The 17,215-nt window shown below is 39.0% G+C and overlaps 1 protein-coding gene across 7 annotated transcripts in view; it reads left to right on the top strand.

The window, feature by feature from the left end:
• TAFA1 (TAFA chemokine like family member 1) overlaps positions 1-17,215 on the top strand; it is a 774,180-nt gene that overhangs the window by 116,405 nt on the left and 640,560 nt on the right. The gene's annotated exons all lie outside the window — the stretch shown is intronic.

Genomic DNA, 17,215 nt, shown 5'->3' with positions numbered 1-17,215 from the left:
CGTAGCAGATGCTTCTAGTTTCTGAACTGGATCCCTTTACTGGTCCGGTGTACACATCCTCTAGTTACTCTGGACATTGGATACCTCACATCCACTCCTCCCCACCCCTTCTCCGGAGGATTGTCCTTGGTTAAGCTCACCCTTCTATTCCAGTTGCCAATAGCACAGACTGACTGATATGGGGATACAAAGGCCAGCCTTTTACCTCTGAGGGAAAAATTCTGCTGTGTGGTTGATGCCATAGAGCCCTCTTCACCATGGATCAGGCCAAGGCTAGACTTAACTGTGACTACATCTAATTTGATTCTTCCCCCTTCCTTATTCTGTTTCATTCCCTCCCTTACCGGTCCCTCCTGAAATGTCTGCAATGCTCAGTGTTACACATCTAAATCCCTTTCTCAATCTCTGCCTGTAGAGAACTCAATCTAAGACAGGGACACTGGGGGCAATTATTCAGCATTGTTCATCCCCCGTTGGTTGAGGGTTTGGCAACACTGACCAGCTGCTGCCTTACATGGCCCCACACCACAGCCTATTTCTGATGGGGTTCCCCTGTTCCCCTCGTGAAGTGATCTTGGGTGTGGCCCCATCAGGATGGTTTGAGTCAGGTAACCAAGGTACTTGATGTGTGGGAACCTTGCCTACGGGGTGAGCAGACTGATCCCACTGCTGACCTCTCCTCTCCCCATTTGTTGGGGCAGCTCCCAGCCAGCATCCCCTTTCTGCTTCAGAAAACTTTAACAGGAAATGAATATCAGCTTCTTGTTTCACAAATGCTCCCAAACTTAGGGGACAGAAACATCCTTCATGAGTCTTGTCACTCTGTGTAGAGAGGGATGGGGGGAGCGGTGGGGAATGCTAAGATTTTCTGTAGAACTGAAAGCAGTCTGCTAGAGAATGAGACATTAGTCTCCTTATCTTATGTTCATTGTCCAATCTCTTATTGGAACCCCCCTCACTTGGCTTGTGGAATGGCTACGGGGCCAGCAACCATCCTGATTCAACCAATCTCTCCTAACTTTAGTCTTCCGCTCCTACAGGCTGAATTGGTGATGGGGGTGAGGGTCAAAGGACCAGTTTGGCCATCTTTTTTGATAAGGGGTTACCTATTGCCTGTTTGGGACTTAATTTCTAGAAGCCACAGAAAATATTCTGTTTAATATTCCTTTATATACATATTTAAATTAATACTAAACGCTCATTAAATTGTAGCTATTAATTCAATTATAAAATTAGTTTCTAGCATCTTTGAAAAGCCATCACAATTTACTGTTTGTTTTAATGATGTGACTCAGGATGTTTGATGAAAAGATCACAGTGTCTAAGAATCAGGAGACCTGGGTCATCATGGACTCAGCCCCATGTCCTTTTCCAAATCATTTCACCTTCCAAGGCTTTGACTTCACAGCCATCAAATAGGATAATCAAAGCTGCTTTACATATCTCACAGGGTTGTTTTAAGTCTGAAATGAAGGGAAACATGCAGAAACACCTTTCAGACTGTAAAATAATGAAATGTCAGGTAGTAATTAATAAAGTCACCCACTTTTAAGGGAATCTACCAAAAGGCAATTTCCCCTTCCCTTCAGATACTCACACCAATCTGACAAGCTGCTGTGGCTGAGACCTGACTCATTTGTAGCAAATAGATGCCATGTTAAATGATGACAAAGTGATAAACATATGTAAATATTTCATATGGAAGTGAAATCAATATGGACACATGCAAAAGACACAGTTCCAAGACTGGGGAAGCTGGGCTATGCATAGTCACAGCAGAAAAAGACATGGGTTTCGGAGTGGATCATCAGCTAAAAACAAGCCCAGCGCTGTTATTTAAACTCTTAACAGAAACTATTACTAGGCATGGACCGTGCATAATTTTGCCATTTGTCTCAGACTTCATGATGTAGCATGCTGTTAGTCGGGCAAGTGTATCGTATAGAGGAAAATGGGCTGCTCCTGGTGACACTGGATTCATCAACTACCTCTCCAGGTTCTTTGTTGGTTCAAGTTGGCATGGTTATATATATCTGTTCATATCTGGTTACAGATAGTACAACGTTCTGTGTGTGAAAATGTCTTGAAAAAGCATAGTTATGCTGTGAGGGTATGTGATATTAAACAAGTGACAAAAATAAAGATGAAAAAAACTAGAAGAAAGTAAGACAACAGCTGGAGAAGAAGACGAAGACAGAAGGTGTCCTATTTTATCGCACCACCATGGGCTGCTCAAAGGAACAAGTGTCTCTAAATTTTGTAGAGAGAAAGGGAGGGAGGGAGAGAGGGAGAAAGAGACTGAATGGGCTCAGTGAGATAAAAACAAAGACCAGAGTCCCAGCCTTGGACTAGAGACCCTCGAGGGCTGTGCAAGCTGCAGGTTTGAAGGCATGCTTTGTGTGGTATAGACACTCATTTGTCAAGTGCCAGAGAGCTTTTATAATATCTCAGAAGTGTAGCCCCTTCTATGGCCCAAGGTCAACGCATGAAATCAGGTGTTTAAATAAAAACTAATGACAAGTCAAATCATTTCTGAAAAACAGAAGAGCTCTTTATTACAAAAAAATTTAATTTAAATGTATACAAAGTAAACAGGATAGAATATCGATCCTCTTATACACCTATCACCCAGCTTCGATATTATCACCATTCTGGAAAGGCCATTCCTTTAAGAAACATGGTCTTTTTAATTTAAACATTTTCATTTGGAAGTAAATAAAAATTGAATAAATAGGATAATGTAGAGTAATGTAAAATAAATAGAATAATTTCAAGTAAGAATAAGAATAGTGTGAAGAATATGCAGGAATCCTTTATCCAGATTCACTTACTGTAAATATTTTATTCTTTTTTGTCATTGGCACACGCGCACTATCTCTCTTTCCTTCTCTGTAACATTTTCTTTTTCTGAACGATTTGAGGATAATTTATACCAACCATGGACATTTACCCCCAAATATTTCACTGTGTGTTTCCTAAGAATAAGGATATGGTCATATATAACCATAATATAGTTACTAATCTCATAAATTTATAGATACAATTTTATTGTGTTCCAAGTATATCAGTTGACCCAGAGATGTCTTTTATAGCATTTTTCCTGCTCCATTATAGCACCCAGTGTAGAGTCAGGTTATAGCATTTTGTTGTCATCTCTCTCTGGCTACTGTAATATGGAACATTTTATTTGTTACTTACAATGTTGACACTTTAAAAAATGACAGTCCTCCTGTGGACCCATTTGTTTTAATAGAGTGTTCCTCATTTGGACTTTGTCTAATAGTTCCTCATTATTGTATTCAGATTATGCGTTCTTGGCCAGGACACTGTATAGGTGATGACGGTGTGTCCCTCTCAGGTGTCATGTTTGGAGGTAGAACACTCATCTGCCCCTAATTGAGGGTGTTAATTTTGAATACTTAGTCAAGGTGTTGTCTGATTTCTCCACTATATAGTCAATGTTTTTTTTCCTTGCAACATGGAAAAAACCTGCAAGGAGACACTTTAAGAGCATTCACAGATTCTGTTCCTCACCAAGTTTCCCTCCTAGATTTTAGCATCCATTCATAAATCTTGCCTGATCCAATTTTTACTACAATTATTGCAAAATGCTGATTTTCTATCCCAGTACTCTTTCCACATTTATTAGGTAGTACATGGCATTCTGTTGTAAGCAAGAGCCTTCTCTTTCCCTCTACTTATTATCAATATGGAATAATGAATTCCTTTTTTTCTCCAAAATGGCTTTTGGTATATTACTACATATAGTTAATTATTTTGGCGCTGAAATCATCCCATATTTGGCTAGTGGGAGCATTTTTAATCTGGCTTCTGTGTCTGGGACATGCCCCCAAAATAAGTTTGAACATTTACTTTATAGTATAACAAGGTGTTTCAGGCTCGTCTTGTACCTGTTCGCCCAAGACCCGGCATAGTTATTGCTCTGAGGATCCCTGGTTGGTATTAGTGGGGAATGGTATTAAATCCTAGCTCTTGGCACTTGGTGTGCTCATCGCATCAGGGGTGTGGCGTTTTGGCCCTTTCAGTGCATAGAGGTTGGAAGCATATGCATACATTCACACATTTATATACATACACTTGCATACATATATGCTTAAACCCGTGCACTTATACATGCATATGCACATCTCAAAATTATGAATTCACATCAATATCCCCAGTTTCCAAACCATCCCTACAGGGTTCTTTCTTGTCTTTCCCCATTTTATGTTTTTACCTACCGTCTTCCCAGTTGAGAAAACTGGCTATCAAATTTACTCAGTTGCTCAATCTTATAATACATCTCAAATAGTTTCACAATTGCTTTGCCCATTCCATTACAAAACACAAGCCATATTAAAGACAGTTCAAGAATTGTTTGCAATTCTTGCCCTCACCCCATTCTGCTGCAAACGGAGAGTGTATAGCTAATTACTTGGATTAGTTCCCTCTTTCCTTCCTCCTTTCCTCCCTCCCGCCTTCTTTTCCTCCCTTCCTATCTCTTCTTCTGTTCCACTTAAGGGTAGTTATGGCATTTGTTTGAAATATCAGTACAACTGAATTTATGTGGTTCAGTTGGCTTCCAGTTTTCGTCTCCTTTTCCTTCTGTATGTATGTTTGTGTATATATACATATATGCATGTGTATATATACATGTATGTATGTATATATATGTGTGTGTGTATGTATTAATATGTAGAAGATTAAAGGCTTCGGAAAGTCAAACTATATACAGAAAAGAATATTCAGAGGTGTCAGTTTTTTCTCCTCCACTCCCTCCCCAGCCCAACATGACAATATATTAGAACAAAAGTATACACATTAAGCCTAATTATATGGTTGCCTTTAGGGGAATGAAAAGGAAATGGAGTTAGAGGTGAATTGATCCATCAGTTGATTAAGATGGGAACCTTGCACCACAGGGCAGTGAAGATGATGTATATAAACTGAGGGACACGACTGACTACACTGTCAAGTACTTAAGGTTAAACATTTTTTTCCCCAAAACCCCACAAACATACAGCAGCATTTCCCAATGTATGTTCTGCAAAATGCTAGTCTCGTGAGATAGCTCTGAGAGGAAAAAAAATGTTCCTGGTCAAATAAGAATGGGTAATAGTACACATTTGATTCCCTTCCTGGAAGTCTTTCTGTTAACAAAGTTAAGAAACTAAGTCATGTTTCTGTAGTTTGAATTTTTTTTAACTCAGGGAAACAGAGAGTAGATAAGTAGTAGCCAGGGCCTGGGGGTGGGGAAATAGGGAGAGGTTGGTCAAAGCGTACAAATTTTCAGCTATAAGATGAATAAGCTCTGAGGGTCAAATGTATAATGTGCTGACTATTGTTGACAACACTGTATTTGTATAACTGAAATTTACTAAGAGAGAAATTAAATGTTCCCACCCCACCCCCCCAAAAAGAAAAAGTAAATATGTAAGGTGATGGATGTGTTAATTAACTAGATGGAAGGAGTCCTTTCAGTATGTATATGTATATCAAGTCAACATATGTACACTTTAAATATCTTACCCTTTTATGTGTTCATTATACCTCAATAAAACTGAAATACAAAAAGAATGAAGCTAAATATGCTCCCCTACTTGACATGAATATCTTTGAATGAATATTTATAATACTTATCTTTTAGAAATAATCTTTAGAGGGACAAATTTTGGAAAATTTGGGTCCATGCACTCACTCAATAAACATTTATTGAGCACTTAATCTATGCTGGGTGCTGTTTTGGGTGCTGTGGATGGACAGCCAACAAAACAAATGAAACACCTGTCCTGGAGGAATTTATAGTTTAGGAGGGTTTGTAGGGGCAGTGAAGGCAGACTCATCTCTGGTGGTGACCTATGGTATCGACTATTGTAGCCACTCAGGAAAGATGAATACAGACTGACAATTCCCTTTCATCCTTTGTGAAGACTTCAAAATGCTGACCCAAAAGGAAAAAAAATGGAGGGGTCAATGCTGCAATGAGCTTGGACGCTAAGCATCAGGGGACTTCATCCTTCTACTTCATCTGTATACATCTGAGCATAAGCCAACAATTAAGGGTATAAAATTTAAAAAAAAAAAAAAACAAGGGAAAAATTCTTGAGTTTTTAATCACATTTCCATGTTGATAAAATATTTATGAGCTCTCCTTCAATTAATTAGAATAAACCATGTAACATTGCAGGAAACAAATTGGAAATTTAATAAAGTAAATTCACTTCCAATTTCTTTGGAAGGAAGAAGCTAATTATGTTTAGTTCTGTAATTATAACTTTAATTAAAATATAATGCAAAATATTGCATAAAGTGAAAACAGTGGTGAGTAATAAAATGGGGCCTTTAATATAATTTGCTCTTTAGATGAAAATTTATAATTTAAAATGAAGTTTTTATTGTACCATTCTCCAAAAATTTCATCCTTTCAGTCTAAATTTAATTTAGTAACCTTCCTATAAAGACTAATTGATGTTTATTTACTGGTTTAAACCCATTTCCTTCTGTTTGTTGTGTGCTGAAAATCTCCTTTTCATTGCTTTTTGGCATCTTCCTTTTAGACTTGATTTAAAGATACACTCCTATTTCCCCCTTGCACATTATAATTTATAACACATCCCTTTTGAGTTGGAACATGGCTTGAAACTTTCAGTGATTTAAAACTTGAAAGCTCAGATGCTCTTAGAAGTATGTTCACATATCAGTCCCCTTCACCTGGCTGGCACAGAGATGATTTGATTGCTCCAGGCAGACATCCAGGTAGAAGGAAATTTTAGATCCTCTAAAATGAAATTAGGAAGGTGATGAAATGAACTTCTGGTGATGTTTTTAATAATCATTTGCTCTCAAACACTTCTCAGAGGAATAGAGTTGACTAATAGTTTGCCCAGATGTTAGACTTAAATTCCAAAGTCTACTGAAAGTTGAGGCCATTTGCCATGATGTTAAACTCATATCCATTTCTAAAGGCCTTTTAGACTATTCTTTAATGTGAAAGGTACTCTGCTTTTACCCAAATCACAGGGGTTTATGGAAGGGAAATGCTAAACTTGAAACACTCAATTTTTCATCTCAACATCTCTTTATACTTCAACATTCAATGAAGGATTCACTTGGTTTCATGTGAGTCAATTTAAAATGACTAACAGATATTTATTTGAATGCCTACTGTATAAAAAAAATGTTATACTTGCTGTGTAAAAATATCTCCCTGAGGAGTTGTTGAAAATCGGATTTCTGCACCAGTTACGTTCAGACCCAGTATGTTTGGTGTGGATCCCAGTGATTTTATTCAGATAGTTAGAGAAACGACTGAATGTTTATGGGATTCTAGAGTTGAGTAATATAGTCCTTAACTCAAAGAACTTACATCCCTAGAGGATGATGTTAATTGAATCAGTAGTTCTTTCTGCTTTCCATTGGGGCAGAACTGATCTTGCCTAGGCAGGAGTGGAGAAGACGGTTGAAATTCAGGAAGAAGTAAGTAGGGAGAGGAGATTGTTAGTTCTTTGATCAGGGGGAATGAAGGTCCTGTTGCCTATGATTTGAGTAACTTGCAGAGTGATTACGTCAATTACAAGGTAATCAAGAAAAAATGTGACTGGGGACTGCTAGGATGCAGGGCAAGGATGCATTCAGAATTAGTTCCCAATTTGGTGCTTTGCTTTAGGACCCACAACCTTGAGTGCCCATTCCTGGAACGCTTGAGAGAGAACATTCTGAGAATATTCTCGTAGCTTTTCAAACCTCCCCATCATTCCGGAAAGGATTGGTGGCTTCAGAAAGGGACTTTATGTGCTTTGTCTTGATCTCCTACACGTGGTAACTGGGGGTCTCCACATACCAGGTACTCTAATTATTACTGCCTAATTGTAATCGATAAAACTATTTGAAAAAATACTTGGAAAGGTTTTGCTCTTTCTAATAAGTCAAACCACAGCAGGAACATATTTAGAAAACTCTAATCACCTCTGCTACTCTTGCTGCAGGCATATCCCTAACGTAATGAACGTGAGCATCTTTCATATCTTCTGCTGTAGGTAGGTTTCGATGTTTTTTAACCAAGTAGTGTACTAAACAATACTCTGCATCTTCTTTTCAGGTCTTGTAAAAGCACTTCCCTGCAGATCCTGTCTGCTTTTACAGAGCATAGAAACCTAGTGAGGGCGTCACAACAAAGGCTAAATCTATGGCCATTCTAGTCCCTGAGCGGGAAGTCTCCAACTCAGTGGTTCTGGGAGGGTGGGGCAGGGAGGGTGCGTTTTGCCCTCCAGGAGGCATTTGGCAATGTCTTTTTGTTGTCATACCTGTAAGGGGTGCTTCCGGCATCTAGTGAGTAGAGGCCAGGGATGCTGTGAAATATCCTACAATACACAGGACAACAACCTCCCCACAAGCAAAGAATTATCCTGCCCAAACTATCAATAGTGTCAGGATTGAGAAACTCTAGAAGAGAGGAACTTTGAGGACCCTGTCCCTGAAGAAAGAGGAGTCTGTTCTCATGCTTGTGAGAAATTCTGCCGGGAAAGACTGTATGGTCACACATCTTTTCTGTACAGTGTTTTTTCTTTCTTATTATTATGGACTACGTGTTTGTGTCCTCCCCAAAATTCATAGGTTGAAATCTCAACATTCAGTGTGACGGTATTAGGAGTTGGGGCTTTTGGGAAGTAATTAGGTCATCAGGTGGAGCCCCCATGAAATGGATTCTTGCTTTTGTAAACAGGACTCCAGAGAGCTGTCTCCCCCTCCCTCTTCCTGCCATATGAGGGCGCAAGGAGAAGTCAGCAGTCTACAACCCGGAAGAGACCCCTCACCAGAATCTGACCATGTGGGCACCCTGATATTGGACTTTCAGCCTCCGAACTGTGGGAAGTAAAATTCTGTTGTATAAGTCACGCCATCCACGATACTTTGCCGTAGTAACCTGAACGAAGACACTTATTTCATCCCCATGTTGGTGCTTATCAGTTGTGTGCAAGTGACCCCTTTAAGCCTCAGTTTCCTCATAGGTTAAGTGGACCCAATTTCAGCATCTACCTCATGCGGCTATTATAGGAATTTAAGGAGACGGGGTACCTGAACGTGCGTAGCGCCATGCTGGCCTGAACAGTGCTCCATTTGCATGTGTGGTTACTATTGTTTGGGATTCAGGGTTTCACTGGATAAACAGCAATCACTCTATATATTCCAGTATAAAGTGACTGAATTTAGGGAATTAGAGGCTTGTGCTATTTTTGGAAAGTGTGAGGATGGATAGGTCAGGGAAGCTGTTTCTAATCATCTCAGCCTGTAGCCCTGAACAGGCTGATGTGAACACTCCCTGAAGGCTGCTGTGACTCTCAAGAGCTCCAGGAAGCCCCCCCCACCCCCAAGCAGCTCATCCTGCCCTACCGAGGGGAAGGAGGCCAGAAAATGCTGCCCACTACCTCACCCTACAGCACTGAAGCAGGGGATGTACAGGGTGTGCCAAGAAGCTGCCGCAAATCTCACAACTGTTGCAATGCTTCTTCACAGTAGTAATCCCCTGCTTTCCCCTTCTGTTTCCCCCATCTTCTACCATTGATTCTCCCTGGCAGAATTCGACCTGGAGATGCTTTGAGAAGGGGATTGTGGGAATTACTCTAGCTCCTTCTGTGCAATGCAGAGGACGCCCCAGAAGGGGGTGACAATGATGTCAAGGTGACAATAGACAATTGGCATGCTTTGTCATTACTCTTATCTCTGTAGTTCTTCAAAATAGCTATTATCCTCACTTTTTAAATGAGAAAATTGCCACTCAGAGAGGTGACGTGATTCTTCTCAAAGTCTAATTTGTGCCAGACCTGGATTCCAAATTCAATACTCCCCCAACTACACCACCCCCTAGATGTAGTCCAAAAAACATTATTTACCATTTTGGAGTCATTAATGAGAATGAAAGCTTTACTTTCCAAAATATCTTTCTCCCATAGGTCTGAATATCTTTATTATTCATTTGGGTTAAAATACTGAATTACTCTTTTAAAGTACCAGTAAAGTGGTAGGGGTAGATATAAAGACATTATTCACTATTAACACCTTGAACCAAATATCTTTTTCGTCATATTAGGGTATTATGTCAAAGAGAACCTATTGACCCTTTGGCTGATTTCCCTGTAGAGCAATGTCATGGAGAGAGAGTGGACTTTTGAGTTTGCCCTGGGTTTTGTGATTTGCTTTTTAAGTAACTTTGGGCAACTTATTAGCTTCCCCTGTGCTCTGGTATTCTCATAAATAGAAAGGAGATGACATCATACACCTCAGAGGTTTGATATGAAAATTAAATATCAAGAGAACATAGAGGAAACACCTTATTTCCTTCCACATTTGTATGAAAAATATTTGAGGTGCACCACTGTATTAGGTACTATGCTAAGCATCATGAGGATAGATGAGGTCCTGGAGTTTACAACGTAGTTTGTTTGGGAGGAAAACATTACATACAAGTAAAGAACATAGGATAGCACAAATACATAAGATAGTACAGATCTTCAGAGTCACAATAAAGAAATAAACTGGTGATAGGTGAGAGAATAGACGTGTAGAAAGGTATTTTGGATGGGTTAATTCACCTTGAGAAAGTGAGTATTTGACCTAAGACTTGAAGCATGAAGTTAATTCTTTATGCAACTATTTATTGAAAAACCTGCTAAGTGCCAGGCACTGTTCTAGGCACTGGAGATGAAACAGTGAACAAAACTGACAGTCTCTGCCCTCAGTCCTGGTGAGGGGAGAGAGATAATAAAAAATTACATAAGTAGTTATACAGTATCTCAGAGGGCAATACATTCTATGAAGACAAATAAAATAGAAAAGTAAAGTAGGGCACACAACACTGCTAAGAAGACACTGGAGCAGGCCCAAAGGGAGTCATAGATGAGCCATAAGAATATCTGGGGGAAGAGTACTCCAGGTTGTTGGAAAGTAAATGCAAAGGTCCTGAGGCAGGAGCATGCCTGCTAGTTTGAGGAAAGCTTGGAAGCCAATTTGAATAGAGTGGAGGGAACAAGGGAGAGGGTGGTAGAGGAGAAACTCTGAGAGCTGGCAGGGGTCCAGATCACATGGGGCTTTGTAGTTTATGGTGAAAATGTTGCCTTTTTCTTTGACTGAGATGGATGACTCTGCTTGTGGAAAATAGACTGTAGGGATAAATGCGAGAGCAGGGATACCCATTCGGATGCTAGAGCAATAATCCAAGTGAGACAGGTTGGTGGCTTGGGCCAGAATGGCCCTAGTGGTAGTGATGATAAATAGCTGGGTCCTAGATATATTCTGAGGGCAAAGCCAACAGGAGGGATATACTGAAAGATTGAATGTTGGGTGAACAAGAAGGAAGTCAAGCATGTCTCTAAGACTTAGGGCTAGAGCAGTTCAGGAGGTGGAGTTGTCATTTATCAAGATGGGTAAGCAAGTTTCAGAGAGAAAATCACTTCTGTTAAGGTCTTATTAAGTTTAAGATGCCTCTAGGTATCTACATGAAAGTGGGAGTCTGAAGTTTAAGGAAAAGTCAAAGATAAGAAACCTGAGTTTGGGAGTTGAAAACATATAGCTGGCGCTCAAACCCATAAAACTAAGTGAGATCACTAAGGAAGTGACTGTAGACAGGGTAGAAAAAAGGTCCTAGGTCTAAGCTCTGGGGCCCTGCAACTTAACAAATGGAGCAGATAAAGGGGGCCAACAGTCAGGATCTGTTAGTAAGGTAGGAGAAAACCAAGGGAAGGAAGTACTTCAAGAAGAAAGGTTGGTCAGCTGTGTCAAATGCTGTGAATAACTCAATTAAGACATAAACTGAAAATCCTTTGGATTTAGCAAAGCGAGGTCACTGGAGATTTTGGCGTGAGCAGTTTCGACATAGTAATATAGACGTAAACTTGATTGGAGTGGGATTAAGAAAGACTGTGAGAAAAGGAATTAGATTCTCTCTGAGGATCAAAGAAATGGAAACTCAGGGTGGGGGCAGAGGTGGGGTCAACAGAAGGTAGACTGTTGCTTAGAAGTCACTGGAACTTCAAGGTGCAGAGGTGCTTCAGAATCACTTGGGAGGTGGGAGATGGTGCTTGTTAATACAAAACAGCTGGGCTTTTTCCAGAGTTTCTGATTCAGTAGGTCAAAGGAGGGGCGGGGGTGGGGCACACCCAAGAATGCGCATTTTCATCACGGTCTCAGGTGATGCAGATGTTGCTGGTCCAGGGAGCTCATTTTCGGTATCACTGCTCCTGGTCGTTGATTTCTTTGTCGACCCTTCTTTCTAAAGTAGCATCCATCCTCCTATTCCCTTCTGCCACTCTCTCACTGTATACATCTGCCTTATTTATTGTTCATTATTTAAATTCCCATTGCTATAGTCTTTGTAGGAAAGGAGGTCTGTCTGCCTTGTTCACCATTGTTCCACTTGTGTGTAACACAGTGCTTGACATACAGTTGAAACTAAAAAAAAAAAAAAATTGGAATGAATTAATAAATGAAGAAATGAACGAATAAGCAAAGAATTCCAACAGGGATAAGCATTGTTTTGTACAAGTTTTGAGATGGCTAACGCTTGTTTGGAACTGTTTGTAAAGAAGAACAAGTTATATTTTGCCAAATGGCAAGTCAAAATATTGAGTTAAATTTCAACCTCTAAGACACCATGAGGAATCTGAGCGTGTTGTTTATATTTCAAAATTCATGGTAACCAGCCCAGAGATACCAAATGTGACTCTTGTATGGTGTTTCAAATACAATCACATAACTTTCAAAGAAAATGCTGCTTGAAAGCAATAGATTGTTTTGTCGTTAAGTATTTACATGTAGGTCCCCAACTGTCACCATTTTAGAGACCTCCGTAGTGTAAGAGAAAACCATGTGTTGGTCTCCAGTGCACTAATTAGCCTATAAGCCAAGCCATTTGTAGCGAGCTTCATGTAACACATCTAGGTTTTACATGAGGGATATTTGAGGCCTATTCAGTTGGAAGAATTTATCTGTCAATCCAAGTCTCTTAAAAAAAAAGCAACTAAAACAGTGCAGCCAGGTTCCTGTTAAAGTTTTTTCAAGAGTGTTAAATGAAAACATATCTGCTTGTTATTCATCATTTGGTGATGACCATTTCTTCACAGACAACATGAATAAAAGATATTACTCTTAGTCATTAGCAACTCGGTCATGGAATAGAGAAAAATTGGCCATTTAAGAACATTTTACTTTTCTGTCATTTCAAACTAAATGAGACTCTTAAATGATGGCTAGTCAAACCTACAGAATCTATTAGTAACTTGAAAATAAGCGTGAAGAGATGCCAAAACCCAAAGGAATCTTAAACTTGCATTTATCAGGCTTGTCACATCATTGTTACTGGTAATAAAAGCATGTTTGTTTTATGTTGTAATGTCTACAGAGAATAATATTTTTTTGCACCAGAGTAAAATTATATTGCAACATTCATCACATTCTTTGATATAAAATAGCCTAAAAAGGTTTAAAATTGATGTTCATTATTTTCTCTTTTTTTTAAAATTAATTTTTATTGGGGTATGGTTGCTTTACAGTGTTGTGTTAACCTCCACTGCACAAGAAAATGAATGAGCCATACACATACAGATCTCCCCTCCCTTTTAGACTTCCCTCCATTTAGGTTACCACAGTGCATTAGGTAGAGTTCCCTGTGCTATAAAGTATCTTCCCATCAGTTGTTGATGTACATTATTTTAAGGCTAATTTAAAAGCCTGATGCATTTATAGAAGTTTTCCTGGTTGATTTTCATAAAGTTCCAGTACTCAATACTCATTCAATTTCAGAAGCATTTTCTTGCATGGATTTCATGGACTTTGTTGGGTTCCTAGCAGTAAATGCTCAGGTTTTAATGGTGGTGGTGACCAATTTATTGGTGCATTTATTTTCTTATAGTCAGTAAGATGCTGGTCCTATTGCACTGCAGTGACCAAAGAAACAAAGAATTGCCATTTGTCTGTAAGATTTAATCAGAGTCTAAGCTTTCACTCTCGTCTATTTTTTTTTTTTTCCCCTCAAGGTCTCTAAAGCATGGACTCAATGAAAGAAAACTTAATCCAGGAGGGAAAAAGAACCAAACACTCCAGGCACAGTTGATATGGATTGATGCATTTATATATACATTGATTTTTACATGACCACATTCAGAAATGAAATACCATCCTCTGTGATCAATTCATTCCGAGTTCTCTTTTAAGATAAATTAAAAACAAAGTGAATACACAGTAGCAGTTCTCTTTTTTCTGGAGTCCTGAAACATCTCTCAAGAAAAAAACATGTATTTACTTTATTTCATTTTATTTTATTTATTTTTTAACATCTTTATTGGAGTATAATTGCTTTACAAAGTTGTGTTAGTTTCTGCTGTATAACGAAGTGAATCAGCTGTGTATACATATATCCCCATATTTCCTCCCTCTTGCATCTCCCTCCCACCCTCCCTATCCCACCCTACTAAGTGGTCACACAGCACCGAGCTGATCTCCCTGTGCTATGCTGGTGCTTCCCACTAGCTATCTATTTTACATCTGGTAGTATATATATGTAAATGCTACTCTCTCACTTCGTCCCAGCTTACCCTTCCCTCTCCCCAAGTCCTCAAGTCCATTCTCTACGTCTACGTCTTTATTCCTCTCCTGCCCCTACGTTCTTCAGAACCATTTTTTTTTTTTTTTTTTAGATTCCATATATGTGTGTTAGCATACGGTACTTGTTTTTCTCTTTCTGACTTACTTCACTCTGTATGACAGACTCTAGGTCCATCCACCTCACTACAAATAACTCAATTTCATTTTTTTTATGGCTGAGTAATATTCCATTGTATATATGTGTCACATCTTTTTTTTTTTTTTACATCTTTATTGGAGTATAATTGCTTTACAATGGTGTGCCAGTTTCTGCTTTATAACAAAGTGAATCAGTTATACACATACATATGTTCCCATATCTCTTCCCTCTTGCGTCTCCCTCCCTCCCACCCTGCCTATCGCACCCCTCCAGGCGGTCAAAAGCACCGAGCTTATCTCCCTGTGCTATGCGGCTGCTTCCCACTAGCTATCTACCTTACGTTTGGTAGTGTATATATGTCCGTGCCTCTCTCGCGCTATGTCACAGCTTACCCTTCCCCCTCCCCATATCCTCAAGTCCATTCTCTAGTAGGTCTGTGTCTTTATTCGTGTCTTACCCCTAGGTTCTTCATGACATTTTTTTTTCTTGAATTCCATATATATGTGTTAGCATATGGTATTTGTCTTCTCTTTCTGACTTACTTCACTCTGTATGACAGACTCTAGGTCTATCCACCTCATTACAAATAGCTCAATTTCGTTTCTTTTTATGGCTGAGTAATATCCCATTGTATATATGTACCACATCTTCTTTATCCATTCATCCGATGATGGACACATAGGTTGTTTCCATCTCCGGGCTATTGTAAATAGAGCTGCAATGAACATTTTGGTACATGACTCTTTTTGAATTATGGTTTTCTCAGGATATATGCTCAGTAGTGGGATTGCTGGGTCATATGGTAGTTCTATTTGTAGCTTTTTAAGGAACCTCCATACTGTTCTCCATAGTGGCTGTACCAATTCACATTCCCACCAGCAGTGCAAGAGTGTTCCCTTTTCTCCACACCCTGTCCAGCATTTATTGTTTCTAGATTTTTTGATGATCTCCATTCTGACCGGTGTGAGATGATATCTCATTGTAGTTTTGATTTGCATTTCTCTAATGATTAATGACGTTGAGCATTCTATTATGTGTTTGTTGGCAGTCTGTATATCTTCTTTGGAGAAATATCTATTTAGGTCTTCTGCCCATCAAACTCTGCCACATATTATTTATCCATTCATCTGTCGATGGACATTTAGGTTGCTTCCATGTCCTGGCTATTGTAAATAGTTCTGCAATGAATATTGTGGTACATGATCCTTTTTGAATTATGGTTTTCTCAGGGTATATGCCCAGTAGTGGGATTGCTGGGTCATATGGTAGTTCTATCTTTAGTTTTTTAAGGAAACTCCATACTGTTCTTCATAGTGGCTGTATCAATTTACATTCCCACCAACAGTGCAAGAGGGTTCCCTTTTCTCCACACCCTCTCCAGCATTTATTGTTTGTAGATTTTTTGATGATGGCCATTCTGACAGGTGTGAGGTGATACCTCATTGTAGTTTTGATTTGCATTTCTCTAATGATTAATGATGTTGAGCATCCTTTCATATGTTTGTTGGCAATCTGTATATCTTCTTTGGAGAAATACCTGTTGGGGTCTTCTGCCCATTTTTGGATTGGGTTGTTTGTTTTTTTGATATTGAGCTGCATGAGCTGCTTGTAAATTTTGGAGATTAATCCTTTGTCAGTTGCTTCATTTGCAAATATTTTCTCCCATTCTGAGGATTGTCTCTTTGTCTTGTTTATGGTTTCAAGTTTCATTAGGTCCCATTTATTTATTTTTGTTTTTATTTCCATTTCTCTAGGAGGTGGGTCAAAAAGGATCTTGCTGTGATTTATGTCATAGAGTGTTCTGCCTGTGTTTTTCTCTAAGAGTTTTATAGTGTCTGGCCTTACATTTAGGCCTTTAATCCATTTTGAGTTTATTTTTGTATATGGTGTTAGAGAGTGTTCTAAATTCATTCTTTTACATGTAGCTGTCCAGTTTTCCCAGCACCACTTATTGAAGAGCACCATTGTATATCCTTGCCTCCTTTATCAAAGATAAGGTGGCCATATGTGTGTGGGTTTATGTCTGGGCTTTCTATCCTGTTCCATTGATCTATATTTCTGTTTTTGTGCCAGTACCATACTATCTTGATTACTGTAGCTTTGTAGTATAGTATGAAGTCAGGGAGCCTGATTCCTCTAGCTCCGTTTTTCTTTCTCAATATTGCTTTGGCTATTCGGGGTCATTTGTATTTCCATACAAACTGTAAATTTTTTTGTTCTAGTTCTGTGAAAAATGCCATTGGTACTTTGATAGGGATTGCACTGAATCTATAGATTGCTTTGGGTAGTATAGTCATTTTCACAATGCTGATTCTTCCAATCCAAGAACATGGTGTATCTCTCCATCTGTTTGTATCATCTTTAATTTCTTTCATCAGTGTCTTACAGTTCTCTGCATACAGGTCTTTTGTCTCCTTAGGTAGGTTTATTTCTAGGTATTTTATTCTTTTTGTTACAATGGAAAATAGGAGTGCTTCCTTA

This window comes from Orcinus orca, chromosome 10 (assembly GCF_937001465.1).
Source record: "Orcinus orca chromosome 10, mOrcOrc1.1, whole genome shotgun sequence".
NCBI classification, from domain to species: domain Eukaryota; kingdom Metazoa; phylum Chordata; class Mammalia; order Artiodactyla; family Delphinidae; genus Orcinus; species Orcinus orca.
Note: the sequence above shows the minus strand (reverse complement) of the source record. Positions and strands in the feature narration are given on the sequence as shown.